At 40.5% G+C, this 18,812-nt stretch overlaps 1 protein-coding gene across 1 annotated transcript in view; it reads right to left on the bottom strand.

The window, feature by feature from the left end:
* The window catches only part of LOC135198178 (serine/threonine-protein kinase PRP4 homolog), a 277,937-nt gene that overhangs the window by 194,294 nt on the left and 64,831 nt on the right, over positions 1-18,812 (bottom strand). The gene's annotated exons all lie outside the window — the stretch shown is intronic.

Genomic DNA, 18,812 nt, shown 5'->3' on the forward strand with positions numbered 1-18,812 from the left:
TCTCTCATTCCTGTTATGGTAGTTGCTTCAGTTACACTGCCCAGCATTTTTGACATTTTATATTTCACCACTTTTCACCCGCATTCATATCGTTGCTGAACTCGGACTTGAAGGGCATCTGGAGTATCTTTATTTATCTCGATGACCTCGGAGTTCTGTTATTTTTAACATTTTATTTTTCACCCCTTCTTAACAACCCCCCCCTTTCCTATTGGGTATGAACTTGGGCTTAAAGGGTATCAGGAGTTTCACTATTCATCTCAGCAAACTTCAAAATTATGGATTAGACTCTTAAATATCTGTTTTCAGTTATTTTTACATGTTAGACCCACTCCCACCCCTTCACCCCCTCCTATCGAGGGAGAACTTGGACTTAAAGGACATCGGGAGCGTCACTATTCATCTCAGCGACCTCTAAAACACCCCTTCCTATAGGGGCTGAAAAACAAATAGAACAAGAACAAGAACAACATCATAGTTTGTAGGCTTACTCCCTGAGTAAGTGAAAAGTGACAGTAGGTGAGTGTGGGGTATTCCCTCGTAAACACCCTACTTAATTTGTTACCAAGTGACATCTACTCCCAGCTCATGTTGAAGAATACTCCTATACAAAAGGCTTTGGTTTGTATTAAAAAGTTGGTAATGAGCATTCAAACTGACATCAGACCTATAATAGCTTTGTTATTTACTTGCTATGGATACTGAAGCTTTAATGAAAGATAAATAGGTACTATAGTGCATAAAACAACAAGCACTGGAAAATCACATAATATGAATCCTTAAATTACCTTAAAAGTGCTAAACATTTGAGAATCAATCATTCCTAAAACTGATCTAGTAAACATGTAAGTACAAGTGGGAAGGAGGGCCTGCCGCACTGCAGTGAATTTTGTGTTGTCAACTCTTCAGTAGGAATTGAATGGGAGTTCACAGATCAATTCAACTGGTCTGGTTAAATTCCCTAACTTCAATTTTGAGGATCTATCACAGAAGGCACCAGTAATTAAGGCTTATGAAAACCATCTTTCCCTTTATGTTCATACAATATTTGAAAATTACCACAAAAATGTTACTTCAACAGAAAATTTAAATAGCGTCACTTCAGCAAAAACTAAAAATTTAAGCTGTTAGAAATATGTATACTATGCATCGTGCATTCCACCATATGGATTGTAGCTTAATCCTTTCCTTTAGTTAAACAAATAGAAAATATAGCAGCTATGCAACCAAAGTACCTGCAAATTTTTTTTCCTCAATCCAAAACCAGCCACTAATCTTCTAAATTGCAAGAAAACTAAATATTTTCTGGAATTCAGTCTTGTCACAAAATCATGAACGTCATAGAAATACATACACAGTATGCATCAAATTCTTGAGTGAATTGCTTACTCATTTTTCCAACAGCTTTCAAAAAGTTCAAGAAGGGAGCAATCAAGTATTTTAACAATATACGAAAAGGCTTCAGACGAACATCAAAGCACGTTAAATATGAATACTGCATAGCTGCAGCTGCATAATCTTCTAATTCAAAATATTTTATAGGAACATCATGTTTTTGGCCCAGTAAAAATAAAAAAATATATATCAGTTTGATTAGAAATCAATAAAGTAGGGTAGGATGATATTTTGAAGCTATAAATACGTTCACAAAATGCAGAACCAAGGAGAGTGTAAAGCACATTAAGAGCAAGAATAGCTTTTAAGAAGGGTCCAATACAAAGGCAACTTTAAGTTTTATGAGATAGTTTATCTTACAAAACTAGCCTTGGAAGTGAAATCCATAAAACACAAACTAATTCCTTCTGACAAGAAACTCTATCTTAAGAATTGGGTTTTTCATTTAACATCAACCATGAGGGAAAATCCCAACATACTTAGTCATTATTTCCTTGATATCTGACTACAGTATAAAGGACTGATAAAATCAATTTAATTTCTTACATATATTGCATAGTTTCACAAAACTATAGAAATAATTCATAAAAACAAATATCAAGTTTTATACCAACCCCAATCAAAGATTTATGAAAGTAAATGTGAAGGCTTTAATATTGTAACCAACCCTGAAAGCTACTCCTGCATAAAATATGAAGGTCAAACAGATAATCATGATCTGCATGTTAAACAAATTAATTGGTGCACAGTTACACAGGATTAATAGATGACAAGAGAGAGAGAGAGAGAGAGAGAGAGAGAGAGAGAGAGAGAGAGAGAGAGAGAGAGAGAGAGAGAGAGAGAGAATCCCAATCAGTAAATTTATCGTTTAAGTAACAGGGATTCCAGATATGAAATATTTAAAAAGCTTCTCTGTTGATAAGAAACTATCATTCTTGATGCTGGATCTTGGCTTGTATTTCAAGTTCATTATTCTAAACATGAATAATTACAATAACCATTTCTGATCAAATAATAAAGATCTGAATTATACTAAACAAACATTATGATTCCAACAAAACTCAGAATGATAATTCTTCTGAAGAAAATATAACATGTACAAAAGATGATGCATGCGTGTGAAGAAAATTTCATGGGTATGAACAGAATACTAGAAAAAAAGATGTAGCGATAAATGGGTGATTATTATTATTATTATATAAGTGAAGTACTCAGGCTTTGTTTTTCGGGAATAATGATATTTGTGAGAATGTAATGGCATCAAACAATCAGTGTTACCTCAATAACTTATCCAGCATTGTGGTACCTTAGAATTACAACAGGACTAAGGTTCTCGAAAATAATTTGCTTTTATATGCACTAAGTACCTTCTTCATGTAAACAATTTTGAGACTATCATAATGCCCACAAATTCTAGGCTATGTTCATCCATCATACATTAAATAAACAATAATAAAATATAACCTACATCCCTTTACCCTCTGCCTGGGTACTTACGCCTCTGTCGACAGAGCAGAGCTGGTGTTGCAACAGCTCCATACTTATCCTGTAAACAGTGAAGCCCGCAGCCAGTGATTAAAGGCATTTTTAAAAAGGTCATAAGTACAGAACGCTACCAGTAACTACACACTAAATGTTAACTATTCAGATATTAAAATAAAGGCTTATACCCCTCACATATATCAATGTTTTTCTCTCTTTTCATCTGAGGGATGATACCAGGTAACCAATAATGAAAGGTAATTTCAAACTCATTATCACATTAATACATATCAGCCAAAACTAATACAGTACAATCAAAGTGAGTATAATTTCTCAAGCTATGCATTTCCTATATCAAATATTCTTATATATAACAAACTTCAAATCAGGAATTTCTATAATTCTATACACTATACAACTTAGGAAAATGAAATTGTTAAGATACAATAAAGTTTTACACATACTTACCTGGCAGATATATACCTAGCTTATGTCTCTGACGTCCGACAGAAATCAAAACTCGCGGCACACGCTACAGGTAGGTCAGGTGATCACCCCCTACCGCCGCTGGGTGGCGGTAATAGGAATCATTCCCGTTTTCTGACAGAATTTTTCTTCCCCCTATCTCCTGAGGGGAGGATGGGTGGGCCATTAAACGTATATATCTGCCAGGTAAGTATGTGTAAAACTTTATTGTATCTTAACAATTTCATTTTTACACATGCAACTTACCCGGCAGATATATACTTAGCTGATTGGCACCCTTGGAGGAGGGTAAGAGATAGTTACTCAATATGAATAGCAATTCAAAAAACAGGGAAAACAACTTTTGTTGTAGGTACTATAAATAAACTTAAATACCTTGATTCCTACCTTATTGGGCAGAAGACTTCATGAGTACTGTTACCCTATGAAGTTCTGACGTCTTGCCTCAAGAGTTCCAGTGAGGATGAGACCTATCACTGAGAACCCTTCTGGATCATGTCAATGGGGGCGAGCCCGCTTACTCGACAGAGCCTTATTTGGATCATACCAATGGGGCCTATCCCACTTACATGGTAGAGCCTTCACCTTTGTCATATCAACGGGGACTAACCCTCTTACAAGACAGAGCCTAGTTCCAAAACATTACAAGGAGCATGAAAACAACCAATCTCGACCACCTGACCACACTACTTTGTATTTATACACTACGAATTGAAAATGGTACTTTTTCCTGAACCACTTTCAATCGACCATAAAAACAACACCACAAGATTAAAATTCCTAATCTATCTAAACTAAGCTAGATTGGTTTCAGCCCCCTGTCCCAGCCACCGAATCCGCAGACACGTAAGGTCCGAGAGAGAAGCACTTATCATAAGTCACACGTACATCTCTCAAATAGTTAGACGCAAACACAGAATTGCATCTCCAATATGTGGATCCAATTAAGTCGTTTAACGACATATTCTTGGGAAAGCTAATGAGGTTGCTACGGCTCTGACCTCATGCGCTTTCACTCTCAGCTGCCCGAGGTATTCCTCTCACAGGCAATATGTGCTTCTTTAATAGTTTCTCTGATAAAGAATGCCTGTGGCATTCTTTGACATCGTTCTTCTCGGATCTCTTACCGAGCACCAAAGGCTCTCTGAGTTTCCTCCCATTTGTTTTTCCTCTCTAGATAGAACTTGAGGATCCTTACCGACACAAGGTTCTCTCTATTTCTCTCCCTACCAGGGAAGTCAATCCTCTAACTTCAAACGTCCTTGGCCAAGGCTTAGAAGGATTCTCATTTTTGCTAAAAATAGGGGGTTAAATGAACACACTGCCGAATCCTTCCTGAAGCCCACTGTGCCTTCTAAAGCCTGGAGTTCACTAATCCTTTTAGCTGATGCTTATGCAGTGAGAGAAAAATCGATTTTCTAGTCAAGTCTCTGAACGTTGAGTTATTGGGAGGTTCAAATTTCTCTGACATGAGAAACCTCAGTACCACATCCAGGTTCCAGCTGGGTGGTCTGGCTGTCTTGGGACTTCGAAGTCTCAAATGATTTAATCAAATCGTGTAAATCTTTGTCATCCGTGATGTTTAGCCCTGTATGTCTAAACACCAAGGAAAGCATACTTTTATAACCTTTTATAGTCGAGACTGCAAGGTTACATTTTAGTCTCAAATATAAGAGGAAATCTGCTATTTCCGTCACAGAGGTACTGGAAGAGGATACATTCTGATTCCTGCCCACCTTCGGAACACTTCCCACTTCGACTGGTACACGCGTATAGTTGACGGTCTCCTGGCCCTTGCAATTGCCTTTGCAGCAGCGCGTGAAAACCCCTTCGCTCTGACGAGTCCTTCGACAGTCTGAAGGCAGTCAGACCGAGCGCGGGGAGGTTTTTGTGGTATCTGTCGAAGTGGGTGGGGCTGTCTGAGAAGATCGTTCCGTAAAGGAAGGTACCTTGGAAAATCTATCATCCATTCCAGTACCTCTGTGAACCACTCTTGAGCTGGCCAAAATGGGGCGATTAGAGTCAATTTTACTCCTTTCGTCAGAACAAACTTCCTTATTACGTTTCCTATGATCTTGAAAGGAGGAAAAGCGTAGCCGTCTATTCCTTCCCAATTTAGGAGGAGGCCGTCTATCGCTACTGCTCTTGGATCTGAAATCGGAGAGCAGTAGTTCTCCAGCCTGGCATTCCAATGAGTTGCAAACAGGTCTATGTTTGACCTTCCCCATAGGTTCCAAATTTGATTGCAGACCTCTGAGTGTAGAGTCCACTCCGTGGAAATGACTTGATCTCTCCTGCTCAACAAGTCTGCTCTGACGTTTTTCTCGCCTTGTATAAACCTCGTCAAGAGTGTGATGTTTCCGCTCCTTTGACCATAGAGAAGCTCTTTCGCCTTCTTGTATCAGTGAGAGGGAGTGAGTCCCCCCCTGTTTTCTTATGTAGGCTAGAGCTGTCGTGTTGTCAGAATTTACCTGCAACACTGAGTTTGCGACTTGGGCTTCCCACTGCCTGAGAGCCAGATGCACTGCCACTAACTCTTTCTCGTTGATGTGCCAGGACACCTGTTCCCCACTCCAGGTGCCTGACCCCACTTCTCGGGCCCAACGTCGCCCCCCCATCCCGTCTCCGATGCGTCTGTAAACAACACTAGGGAGGGGTTCGGTAACTGCAGCGATAGTCCCTCGTTCAGTCTGCCTGTTCTAACCACCAGCTGAGGTTTTTCTTTATCTCTCTGGACAGAGGAAAAGATTCCACAGATCCTGATTCTTCTGGTCCCAATTCTCCTTCAAGAAGAATTGAAGAGGTTATTGAAGAGTCTTATGAAGCCTCCCTAGAGAAACGAACTGTTCCAATGAGGAGAGGGTGCCCCAGAAGACTCATCCATTCTCTCGCGGAACATTGTTCTTTCTCTAGGAAGGTCTTCACTTTTAGAATGCACCGTTTCCTGTCTTTCTATGGACGGAAACACTTGAAAACCCCGAGAATCCATCAGAATCCCCAGATAGGACAAATGCTGTTTGCTGGGGATCCATCTGGGATTTCCCGAGGTTCACTAACAGTCCCAGAGACTGAGTCAAGTCCAACGTTGATCTTAGGTCCTCCAGACACTGATCCCTGGATTGCGAGCGAATCAACCAATCGTCGAGATACAGCGATATCCTTATTCCTTTTAAATGCAGCCAATGTGCTACATTTTTCATCAATCCCGTGAAAACTTGGGGAGCTGTGAAAGACCGAAACAAAGGGCGCGAAACTGATATACTTGGCCCTGTATCATAAATCTTAGATACCTTCTGGACGAGGGATGGATGGGTACATGAAAGTAGGCATCTTGGAGATCCAATGACACCATCCAATCTCCTTTTCTTAGCGCTGAAAGAACTGACGACGTCGTCTCCATCGTGAACGTTGTTTGATCACAAAGTGATTTCAGAGCGCTTACGTCCAGCACTGGTCTCACTCCCCAGAGGCTTTTGGTACCAGAAAGAGGCGATTGTAAAATCCTGGTGAATGAATGTCTAATACCTTTTCTATCGCTTCTTTTCTAGCATCCTGTTGCACCAGATGTAATAGTGCTTGGTTTTTTAAAGGATCTCTGTATCTTGCCGCTAACTCCCCTTGGAGTGGATGTTAAGGGCGGTTTTTCCCTGAAGGGGATCAGGTATCCTCTCCTTGAGGATCGAGAGGGACCAGTTGCCGCCCCTCTCTGAGCCCAGACTTTCGCGAACCTCAAAAGTCTGGCTCCTAATGGAGTCTGGAGGGACCCCTGTCTCACTGCGGCTTCGAGAATGGCCTTCGAGAAGATCTTCCTCTCTTGAATGGGCCTTCTACTCTTAGTTGCGGGTCTTGAGGTTGTTCTTTCCTCGAAAGGGCTGTTGGCGAAAAGCAACCCTTATTCGCGGCTGTTTCCCTCTCTCTTTAGCCATCGGCACAGCCGGTTTAAGCCTCTTGGCGGACTGAGCAAGAAGATCCTGCGTAGCTTTCTCCGACAGTGATCTGGAAATGTCCCCTCACTGTCTCCTGAGGAAAAAGGTATTCCGAGAGTGGAGAAAAAAGCAAAGAGGATCTCTGTAATGGCGAAACAGACTTGGAGAGAAACGAGCTATAAACTGATCTCTTTTTGAGCACTCCTGCTCCAAAGAGAGATGCTACTTCTGTGGATCCATCCATGACTGCCTTGTCCAAGCATGAAAGGACACTTGATAACAACCTCATAGTCACGAACTCCGGATCTTGCGCTCTTTTTGCTAGAGCTCCTAAGGCCCAATCCATGAAGTTGAAGACTTCAAGTGTGCGAAATAGACCTGAGTAAATGGTCCATCTCGCACATTCCCCAAGACGCTTTAGCCGACAGTAGAGAGCGTCTTCTAGAAGATTCTACTAGAGCAGAAAAATCCGCGTTTGCGGAAGCCGGAAGGCCTAACCCCATGGGTTCCTTCGTGTCGTACCAGACACCCGGCTTACCTGTCAATCTAGACGGAGGACACAAAAAACACCGTCTTACCTGCCTCCTTCTTAACCAGGAGCCAGTTATCCAGATTCTTTGATGGCCTTCTCATAGATAGAGTTGGCCGCATCTTGACAAAAGAGGGGGATTTTGCCAACTTAGTACTTGATAGCAGAGATCCGGAGAAGGAGGATCAGCTGAACACAGCGAGTCCCCAAACTCCTGAAGAAGTAATGCAGAAAGTCTCTTATAATCAGAGACTCCTACTTCTTTCGTCTCTTCCTCCTCCGAGACTTCCTCCAAAGTTACATTCTAGAGGGAGACTTCTTCGGTGAAGAAGTCGTGGCAGGTATGCGACTCTTATCCTTCAAGAGCTCGTCCGAAGGAGCCGCCAGTTCACTACCCGAGATATGTTTCCTCGGTAAAGAACAAAACTCCGCTTTACTTCTCTCCCTAGGTTCTTGATACCTACTAGGGGAGGATCTAGAGCCTGAGTTATTAGGCTCTTGGCGCCTATCCGGAGAAACACTCGTTTCTATTCTCGAGCGCCTACTATGAGTAGGGCGCGAATCTAAAGTCAGGATCCTTTCAGGCTCTTGGCGCCTATGAGGAGAGGCGCTTGCGCCTCCTCTTCTGTGACTCTTAGGAGTAGGGAGCGCGCCTGACAAAAGGCTCCTTTCAGGCTCCTGAATCTTACGAGGAGAGGCGTCAGAGCCTACTCCTGATCTACCAGGATTAGGGCGCAAATCCCTGGAAAGGCTCTTTTTAGGCTCTTGCTGCCTTTGAGGCGAAGCGCTTGCGCCTACTCTTGATCGTCTTACAGGAGTAAGGTGGGCGCAGATCCTCGATTAGGCTCCTTTCAGGCTCTCGACGCCTGCTAGGAGAAACGGTAAGGCGTCCGCTCTAGATACTCTTCCAGGAGTAGGGCGCGAACCCCTGTTTAGGTTTCTTCGTAGAATCTTGGAACCTACTAGGAGGAGGCGCTTGACTCCCTTGAAGAAAGCCTATCATAAGGTCTCGGGTAACTTAACGAGACTCGATCATCCAGGCGTCCTATCGAACGTTGTCGCCTTCTAGAAAAATCATCCTTAGAAGGAGAGCCTTTCTCGCTTCTATCTCTCTTAGTAGAGCGCTCTCGTTCTTTCCTACCACTTGCAGAGGAGATCCTACTCCTCGGAGATCGTTCGACAGATACGAACCGATCGTCTTCTCGCAAGGAGACTCTTTCCTTACTCCTACAAGGAGAGGATCTAGCGCCTACTTCCTGCCGCTTTGCGCTATGACTCCTAGCTTCCGAGCTTCTACGAGGAGAATACCATCTTCCCTGTCTCGACGAAGTTTCAAAGGAGTCGTCTACTCTAGGAGGCGAATAGGCTCTTACTGGAGAAGATCGTCTATCATACTCCTCCTTCCTAACCGACCTCTTGACTGGAAGAGAGGCGTCCTTCCTGCGAGAAGGCTCCTTGCGCCTACTAGTCGAAAGCGAGCCTACTAAAGAAGAGAGATTCTCTTGGAGGTCCAACAGGAATCTCTTAGTAGATGACCGAATCCTTCTGGAGGAGAGGATTCCGGATCCTTCATAGCCTTCTTAGGCGCAGGAGAATACTCCGGAAAAGGCTCCGGGCTGGAGTCAAGAGCGCCTACTCCTGGAGGTTTCCAGGCTCTCTTGAGAGGGCGCGATTTGGAAGAAGAGCTCCATCCTCGTTTAGGAGAGGACGAATCAGATCGGAAAAAACATCCTTAGAGGCTTTTTTCCTATAGCTCTCTATAGCAGCCTGGGACGAGTCTACAGGACCTGCTGAAGGGGACGCCTGACCGTTGGGGATACTCTACATCCCCCTTGCGGCTTTCGACATTCCTCCTCCCCTGGGCATGGGAGTCTGAAAGAGGTCTAGGCCTAGGAGCGATGCGGAGTCGGTCAGACGCCCCCTCCACTGCACTGGGGACACTGCACTTATCACTAGACACTTCACCCTTACCTTGGTTTATATCTCGCAATTGCTGTTGCAAATTGCGGATTGAAGCTTCCACAGCGGCTCTCCTCGGCAGACACATCTGCGGGTTCGCTGCGGGGGGAAGGAGCTGAAACCAAAAAGGAAGATGGCGAAGCTACTGCAGGGTTAGAAATACTATCCTGTTCCGCAGAACAGGATCTACTTGAACTTCTAGCTGAAGCTTTTCTAATCCTATCCTTTTCTAACTTTCTAACATACGAAGTTAGTTCTTTCCATTGTAATTCAGTTAAGTTCTCACATACATCACACGTATCCTTAACCGAACAATCCCTCCCCCTACATTTTACACAAACAGTGTGAGGGTCCAAAGTAGCCTTAGGCAACCTCACCTTGCATCCCTCATTTACACATACTCTAAACAGAGTTCCAGGTGTTAAATCGGACATAATTACTAACTAAATCCAACACAAAGCGTATGCCAACAACCAAAGATCAAATACTTCCCAAATAATCCTCGGCGAAGCAAGCAAGAAATTCTAAGCAGGAGCTACCAACAAAGTTGTTGTCAGCACCGGCGACAGAAAAATTCTGTCAGAAAACGGGAATGATTCCTATTACCGCCACCCAGCGGCGGTAGGGGGTGATCACCTGACCTACCTGTAGCGTGTGCCGCGAGTTTTGAATTCTGTCGGACGTCAGAGACATAAGCTAAGTATATATCTGCCGGGTAAGTTGCATGTGTAAAATCAAAATTTTAAATACTGAAATTTGTAGAGAATTATTACCTGGCACAACTTTAGGTATAAAGTAAAAACTTTCATCAGTCCTAAAGGAGGCTACTCATTTATCATCTTCCAGACTGTCTCCTGGTTGGACTTGTGGTCCATTGCGGTAGCCAGGATAGCTTTGGATTGAGCTGAGGGAGGTTTAGTCAGTTCTTCCTTCTTTGTCAGGATATTGCAGTCTGGTGCTAAGGCCATTTCATATCAAAGCCACCTTAGTTCAACTTTGTATACTTTATTCATCATATGTGGCAATTTCTCACACAAAGTAAATAATTTTCAAGTACTATAGTAATCTAAAATGTACTGACCACCTACATCAAATGCACTTAACCAAGACTCGACAAGAATGAACCTATTACAGGCAGTCCATGGTTATCAGTGGACTCAGTTAATGGCGATCCGGTTTTATGGCTTTTGTTTAGTGCCATAAAATCGGCAATTTATGGCACCATAACAGGTCAAGTTTCGGTTTTTGGTAACATAAGGTGCCAATAATAGAGTTATGGCACCAAAACACACCTAACAGAGGTGCCATTAACTAAAACTTGATAAGCGCCATAAATCGCAGTTTTGGTTAATGGCGGTTTTTGCTTATAAGCACCCTGCCAAGTATGGAACCCCCGCCAACAACTGGGGACAGCCTGTACCGCCAACAACTGGGGACAGCCTGTACAACAGTTGAACCTATTACAGGCTGTCCCCAATTATTGGCGGGGGTTCTGTTCCAACACCTTGATGATAACCAGGATTTTCGGTACTTATCGGCACTGATAACTGGATTTCGGTGAAGCTAACTAGTTAATGGCACCTCTGAGCCTCAATAATCTATTATCGGCGCTGATAACCAGAAATTGGCGTATTTCAGCACTGAAAATAAAACCAGATCGCTGAAAAGCAAGGCTGCTGATATCCGGGGACTGCCTGTACAGCAGTATGTTGTAACAACATTTTCCAAAATCAGTAATATCTCCATCATCCAGATTAATAAAGCCAAGGCCCTGTCAGATAAGAGCAAAACAAGGGCAAAACCCAGATAAGATTAAGTAAAAAATTCTACAGGTGTAAAATGGCAACTCTGCACCCTTAACTCCCTCTCTTGTCGAAACCACACAACAAAAGGCAATTAGTATTTACATTTTTCCCATACGTACTTGTCACAAAATACAGGCAGTCCCCAGTTATCGGCAGGGATTCCAGTCTTGGCATGGTGCTGATAAACGAAAACCACCGTTAACCAAAACTCAGCGATTTACGGCACTTATGGTGCCAATAACCAGTTAATGGTGCCTCTGTTTGGTATGTTATGGTGGCATAGGTCCATTATCGGCACCTAGCCAGAAATCTGCATGTTATGGCACCATAAATCACTGATTTTATGGTGCTAGACAAGCACCATAAAACTGGATCCCCATTAACCCAGTCCGCCAATAACCAGAGACTGCCTGTATACAGTATAGTATATATGTAAACTTAAAAAAGTGAGCCCTTTCTTTTTCTCTCTCTTGTTACATACACAATAGATGAAAATGCCAAATTTTTTAATCAATTTGCATCTTTCATAACTAACAAACCTGAGGTCTTAACATTAGGATAATCTCCTAGCACTAGCTTGAAATCTGGTAAAAAAAAAAAAAACTTGTGTAATCAAGAAACTATTGGCATCTGTGCTTGATCACGGGGTATGTGGAGAAAGAAGTGTCCACGAATACAATATCGTTTTGGTTAAGAGAAACAATCAGGAATGCAATTTGACAGAATCTGGAAAGTAAAATAATTTTGTGAGAGCTAAAGCTCATGACATAAGGGGCCTGAGCTTTCTTTGGCATTCAAGGAAAATATGTCTGTTGAGAGAATTTTCAAAGCTGTTGTTTGGCTGCTTCAAACAATTTTCACTTCCTTTTATTAAAGGATGTTGCCCATAGCTCCTTGGACACTTCTCCTTGGGTCCAGTGGTGGCTGCTCAAAAAGTGGTATACTAGCTCATCCAGTACCACTGGTGGGTCAGTTTGTACCTAATCTAAGATGAAGGTATGAAAGTAGAATGAATGAGATGACTGGTCTCTTTTCTTTCCTACTTTTTCTATTTACTTCTTTACCAACGGGCAGTAACAGGAAGTATACCATCATAAGCTAAAACAGACTAGATACAGGAGAGTGAGACAGCCATGCTGTTAAGGTAATCAATAGCATAAGATACATTTCAGTAGCAACACACCCCTCTCCATAGCAAGGAGAAAGTGGGGTGATAACTAAATCCACATAACAGGATATACATGGGTTTGTTATGAGAACAGATGGTTCTCCATTTTCCAGAAATGCAATGAACTATGTATTGTGGTTTTACGAATGAAAGGCATAAACATTTCCTCTTCATGGGAAATATCTATATTAATGAAGAGTTTTGAGCAGTCCTGTTCCCTTAAGGAACTAAAGTCTCCTGACTGGGATTTAACCATGGTATTGGCTAGCCTTAACAAGCCCCCATATGACCCACTGCAACAAGCCACGAATAGCAGCTTGACTCTAGAAGCAGTCTTCTTGTTGTTGACACAATGGATGAGAGATTCAGTTAAGCTTACTTTTTTTTTAAATCAGTGTCCTGTGAATACCACAGACAGGTAGGCAAACATTCAATGATGCATGCATTTTTTCCTCAAAACCTAAATAATACATTTTACTGAGAGATACTTTATTCACATCAGCCTAATCACTCTATCCTCCTCCTATAAGGCACCACTGCTGCCCCACATCTCATGCTACTCTCACTTGTCGCTACAAACTCCTCAAGTGAAAACACTGCCAAAGATAACAGTTATCTTAAAACTCTCCTTCGACAAAACGAAGCCTCGAAACGCATGTGTTATAGAACATTTCTGCTACAGAAAGATTAACCCAAGAAAGCTTTTATAAACAAGCCTTTCTCAATGTATTCGTCAGCTTTGACTCGCACAGTTTTCCGTGTCCAGATGAAACAGAATGATATGCAAGGAAATAAATAAAGGACAACTAAATTGTATTTGTTTGATTTCCTATGATTGGGCTGAGTAAATTATGCTTAACAATTATGAAGGGGATAAGAAAAAAGAACATGGTCAATAGAAAAAGAAAAATGGGAATAATCAAATAAAGTAGATTAATAATATAGAAATTGTCTATTTAAATATTCATTCAGCTTACGAATCTGAGAGAGTATACTGCTGAAAATAGGCTAATCAGGTGTTAAAATAAGAAATTAATGTAGGCCACAAAATGTGTCTTACAAATTATCTTAGAGCTCAAATGACAAAATTCGTTTAATCACATTTCGCTATCAAAGAATACTAACAGGCTTAAAAGTATTATTTATCGGCTATAGGTGATGAACTATCGCCCAGTACAGTACAATACATTGGGTCATTACTCAAGCAGCAGCAAAGCTAACTTCCAAATGCTAATGCTATTGCTGCCACGAAGCCTTGTTGCGAATAAAATTAGAATTCTTGGACCTGTGGTTATTTCCCTTACTTTGCAAAATAATTATCTTTGATAAGTTCAATAAATATACTCAATTCTAATTTAATTTATTTTAAGTATAACATCTTTACGAGGAAATATTATTTACTGATAAGTAAATAATCTGGCACCTGCATATGGCAATATTTCCATAACAAACTATGAACTAAGAAACTACGCCAATAGTTTGTGGGCTGACTATACATGCCCATCAACAAGGTGTAGCCTTGTTGATGTTACTAGATCCAACCTCTCCAAGTCAGAACCATACTTGAATTAGATGGCTGAGATAACATCAAACTTCTGCTGTTAATGTTGCCATAAATAAAAGGGCTCTATTTGATTGTTCTATAATGTCTTTCTGAGTTATATACCAAATTCCAATGTTATAGCTTTAAAACTAAGTGAGAAGATAGATTTTGAAGGTCAATAAGTATAGTTTTGAGATAGCCGTTCAAAGTTTTCCTTCCTATTTCTATAAAGACAATATTAATAAATAATGATTATTATGAATGTATATTTCTTTATTGTGTATTAATAAAACAAAACTATTTTATTTATCATAATCTAATCATAAATGATGATCCCTTTGCTCACATATCGTAGCCTGGGGCACTGCTTGAGGCAAGATGGGGCACTCCTTCCTACGCAACTCTCTCTCTCTCTCTCCCCTTCACTAACTCGGCTTATTACAGTGAATTTTCTTCTTCTGTATGTTAGCGAGATGTTTTCCTTGTATTTTCCTCTTTGGCATGATGAAATTCTTGCCGAAACAAAGATAAACAAACATAAATGCAAGAGAATGTCAGAGGTGAAACTTGAAGGTGTACTCTCTTTTTACAAAGACAATTTAATAAATCATGATTATTATGAATTTCATATTCCATTTTGGATATTAAAAAACCAAAACTTTGTTATTTATCATAAATGAAGATCTCTTTGCTCAAAGATCGTAGCCTTGGGCACAGTGTGACGTGCGCTGTCAGGCAAGACGGGGGCGTTACTACGCAACCCTCCCCTCTCTCTTCCCTAACTACGCGTACATTATGATATTCTGTAATAATACTTGAGCGATTTTTCTTTGTCTGTATGTTAGCGAGATGTTTTCCTTGTCTTTTCCTCATTGGCAAGATGAAATTCTTGCCGAAACATACATAAACATACGTAAAAGCAAGCGAATGTCAGAGGTGAAATCGAACGTGTAGACTACTTGAAGTTTGTGCTCGCACTGATGGTTGGACTTGGTACGCTGACTGAAGTAAAGTCTCCCTTTTTGACTCTGGGAATGTCTACAGATGCCATTTCTCCCAATTTCTTTGACAATAATTATCAAAATTTACGATAATAGAAGAAATATTGCATTTTCTTGTACGGATCAATGTTTTAGGCTTATTGAGTTACATTAACTAATTACCCTGTAACTATGAAAGTAAGAGGAATTTTGATGAAATATTTCGTATACGTATTCTCAAGTGCCATATGAAGCTCCATGAATTTTTTCATGACTGCATTTTTCGCCCTATACCACCATATATAAGGGTTCCAGCCGGCCCCCTTAAACTGAAGACACACAGCAGCAGGCATCCTTGACTGGTAGGGATACAAGAGACTACCCTTTCCTAATGGAGCACATCATCTAGACTCCTGTTTCAATTCTGAGAAGTTTGGTAATCTGCTGATCATAAATTGAACAGCAGACTGAGGTTAATGATCGGGCATCACCTTCCTGACTTTATAACTAGAAGAGATGACTGTAAGGCCCAGTGATCTGTCTTATACCTCTTCTAATAATTTACAACAATGCCCTCACTTTGCTATCCAGGGCCACATTAAAGTCTTTAGGCTCTGGGGATGATGGCAGGGGTGGGGCAAAAACTGTCTTCAGAAAATTAATCAGTCAGTTAATCCTGGTAACTTCCAACAGCAACTGCTCTACCCTTAAATCTTTCCACATGCTCAAGAATTTGTGAAAACAAACCCAAATGCAATAGATTTTATTTTCTTGTTTCCCTTAGCAGGGGATTTCACTGTACAATGACCACCTTTTCTAGGCCAAAAGGAAGTCACTGCCTTCTCATCAGAATTCTTTTGGTATAAGTGGTATAATATGAGTATCTAGATAGAGTACTTGGTATCCTTATCAATAAGTTGGCTAGCTTAGCTGTTGATTTGTCCTACATGGAATTGACTGTTCCATGGAGCTCTAGTTTCTAATGTCAAATGGTGTCAGACGTCTGAGAAATCCTTTGTAATGGTATTCTTCTTCTTCATCAGATGTTGGCCAAGACATCATTCCAACATGAAGCACAGAAGAACAAGTAGGATAAAACAATACAATCTTAGTCTTCCTGATGCCATCTAAAGACTGGGCTCACTCTAAAAGTAACAAACTGACAAAGAAAACAGAAGCATCAGCATCTGATGCAGGGAAAGAGAGTGTGATTAAAACTAATGGCAGTGAGGATGAGCCCAACAAATCACAGAAAAGAGCAGCACTGCACCTGGTGAGGTATTTTGTAGTTAGCATTCTGGTCTGAAGAAGAGGTGGTACAGCCAAGGGCCTTACTGAGTCCTCTCCCCTAGCAACAGATATGATATTCATTATACTGTCTGCTTATGAGAAGTCAATACATGTGGTGCAGCTGGGTCACCTTAGACTCATTCCTGGTCTCTACCACATGTACTTTTTTTAGGCTCCCAGACTGAGTTATTTAAGACCAAAAATGCAGTACAACCAATCTAAACTTCATCAAAAGAGGCCTCATTTTGAACAGGCATGACTACAAAGTCTCATCCTTATCCAATTGTTGCATAAGAATGAATCAGGCCTTAAAGAGTCAAAACATGCTTTATTTTCAGGTGTGAAGGGAGTCCAAGGAGTTGTCTCCTGGGAATCAGAAAGCTTCATCTCCAGAGTAGGTCACCATAACCAATGGCGAAAGCACGCATTGCTTAATTTTGCTGGCAAGGTATGTCAATGACCTGGTTAAAAAATGTCACTATAAGATGACAAAAGAGAAGCCAAGTGATACATACATTCCTTTTCCATGAAGTATAAATGACAGCTTAATACTTAACTAGTTGAAGTTTTTTTTCGACCAGGAGTTAACTCAATTTGGTGAAAAGACAAGTCTATAAAAATAGTAACTTCTGGTTTTGAGTCCAAGGAACACTTTTTTGACAACACTGTTTAATCGCTAATAAAGGCTCATCAACTCAACAGATAAAAACTTGAAGTTCTGAGCTACAAAAATAGATATGAGTCCTTTGAGTGGGCACCCAAGCAGTCACAGTTGAAGGAAATCTTTTAGTCAAGAGCAAGAAGAGGTTTTGGTATTGCCACTGCTAGTTAGATGACTTAGGAGTCAAAGAGACTTCAGAACAGAAAGAACTGACACTCATCTTGACCTTCAACAGTAAACAAGGCCAAATTAGTCTCACATCACTGTCTTAACCAAGACCTTGGACATGATCATTAGCATGGTTGGGTTGGAGAGTTCAACTGCAGACAATGAAGATTGTTTATACTAAAGGTTTTACATAAATTCAAGGTACCTTTCAAAAAAAAAAAAAAAACTTCCACTGCTCAAGCAACCAGTTATCACACATTTCTCATGTGTGATCCACAAAAAGTTGTCCACAAAATCTGCTGCACAGGAGGTAAGGATTCTTATCCAGATTCAGCATAAAGGCATAACATTAATGATCTGATAGGGTTGCACATTTATGCTAAGGCATCCTAAACAGTTATATACAGTAAACTAACACAACACCAAACACAGCAAAACATAGTAAAGAACATCATAGGCTGTTAATGTACACATGCACTATGAGGTAAACTTGGGTAACTTAAATATTTCCAAAACTGAGTTAGCTATAAAAATAAAATATTACCAATAAACAAAAGTTATATTTAAAGTACAAGCACTGAACCAAGGAAACTAACAAAAAGACAAAATTCTAAGAAAACACAAGTACATCCTAGTAACAACAGAACATAGAACATGAAGCACTGACAAAAATGCACTTAATCAGCAAATCAGAGCAAAACTGTAAAATGGCCCAACAATACCCAAATTATAAATAACTGTAATACAAACAAATTCTTATATATGCTAATAAGAGCCCAAAAACATTAAAAAAATAAGAAACTAAAAATCTCTATAAAGGTTCAGCAGAAGATAGCCAAATTAAACAAAAAACTAACTCCATCAGCGAGCTAACCCAACAATATGAAAGAAAGGCAAAACCAAACAGCAATACAATGCATGTAAACCAGAAAACTTAGTAAAGGTGTGAACAACACTGATAACCACAAAAAACTGATCAAGAGGCATGACACTGGAGACTCCACAGCATTTGTGCAATAATTGACACCACTTCTAGTAACATTTGGACTTGAGTGTGCCTTGTCTGGGGACATACTGAACATGAATGTAAGCTATTTGAGTGATGGGGACTGATTAAAAGAAATTCCAGACTAACGTATTTAAAAAAAAAATACAAATAAATTTCCACAGCTAATACACTGTATAAACGTGAAACTCAAAAACCCCAAAATTTGAAGCCACTATTAATTCACCATGTGCAGTAGTCTTGCATTTCATTTCTGCACTTTTCTGTTTTTACATCAATATCTATCGTATAAATAATTATTCTATGAAAGCACTAATATACACAGCCCTTTCCCAAGATATACTATTGTTATTATAGTTCTTTCAAATACCATTAATGTTAATCAATGAGGAAAACTACCTTAATTTGAATTTC

Source organism: Macrobrachium nipponense, chromosome 21 (assembly GCF_015104395.2).
Source record: "Macrobrachium nipponense isolate FS-2020 chromosome 21, ASM1510439v2, whole genome shotgun sequence".
NCBI classification, from domain to species: Eukaryota; Metazoa; Arthropoda; class Malacostraca; order Decapoda; family Palaemonidae; genus Macrobrachium; species Macrobrachium nipponense.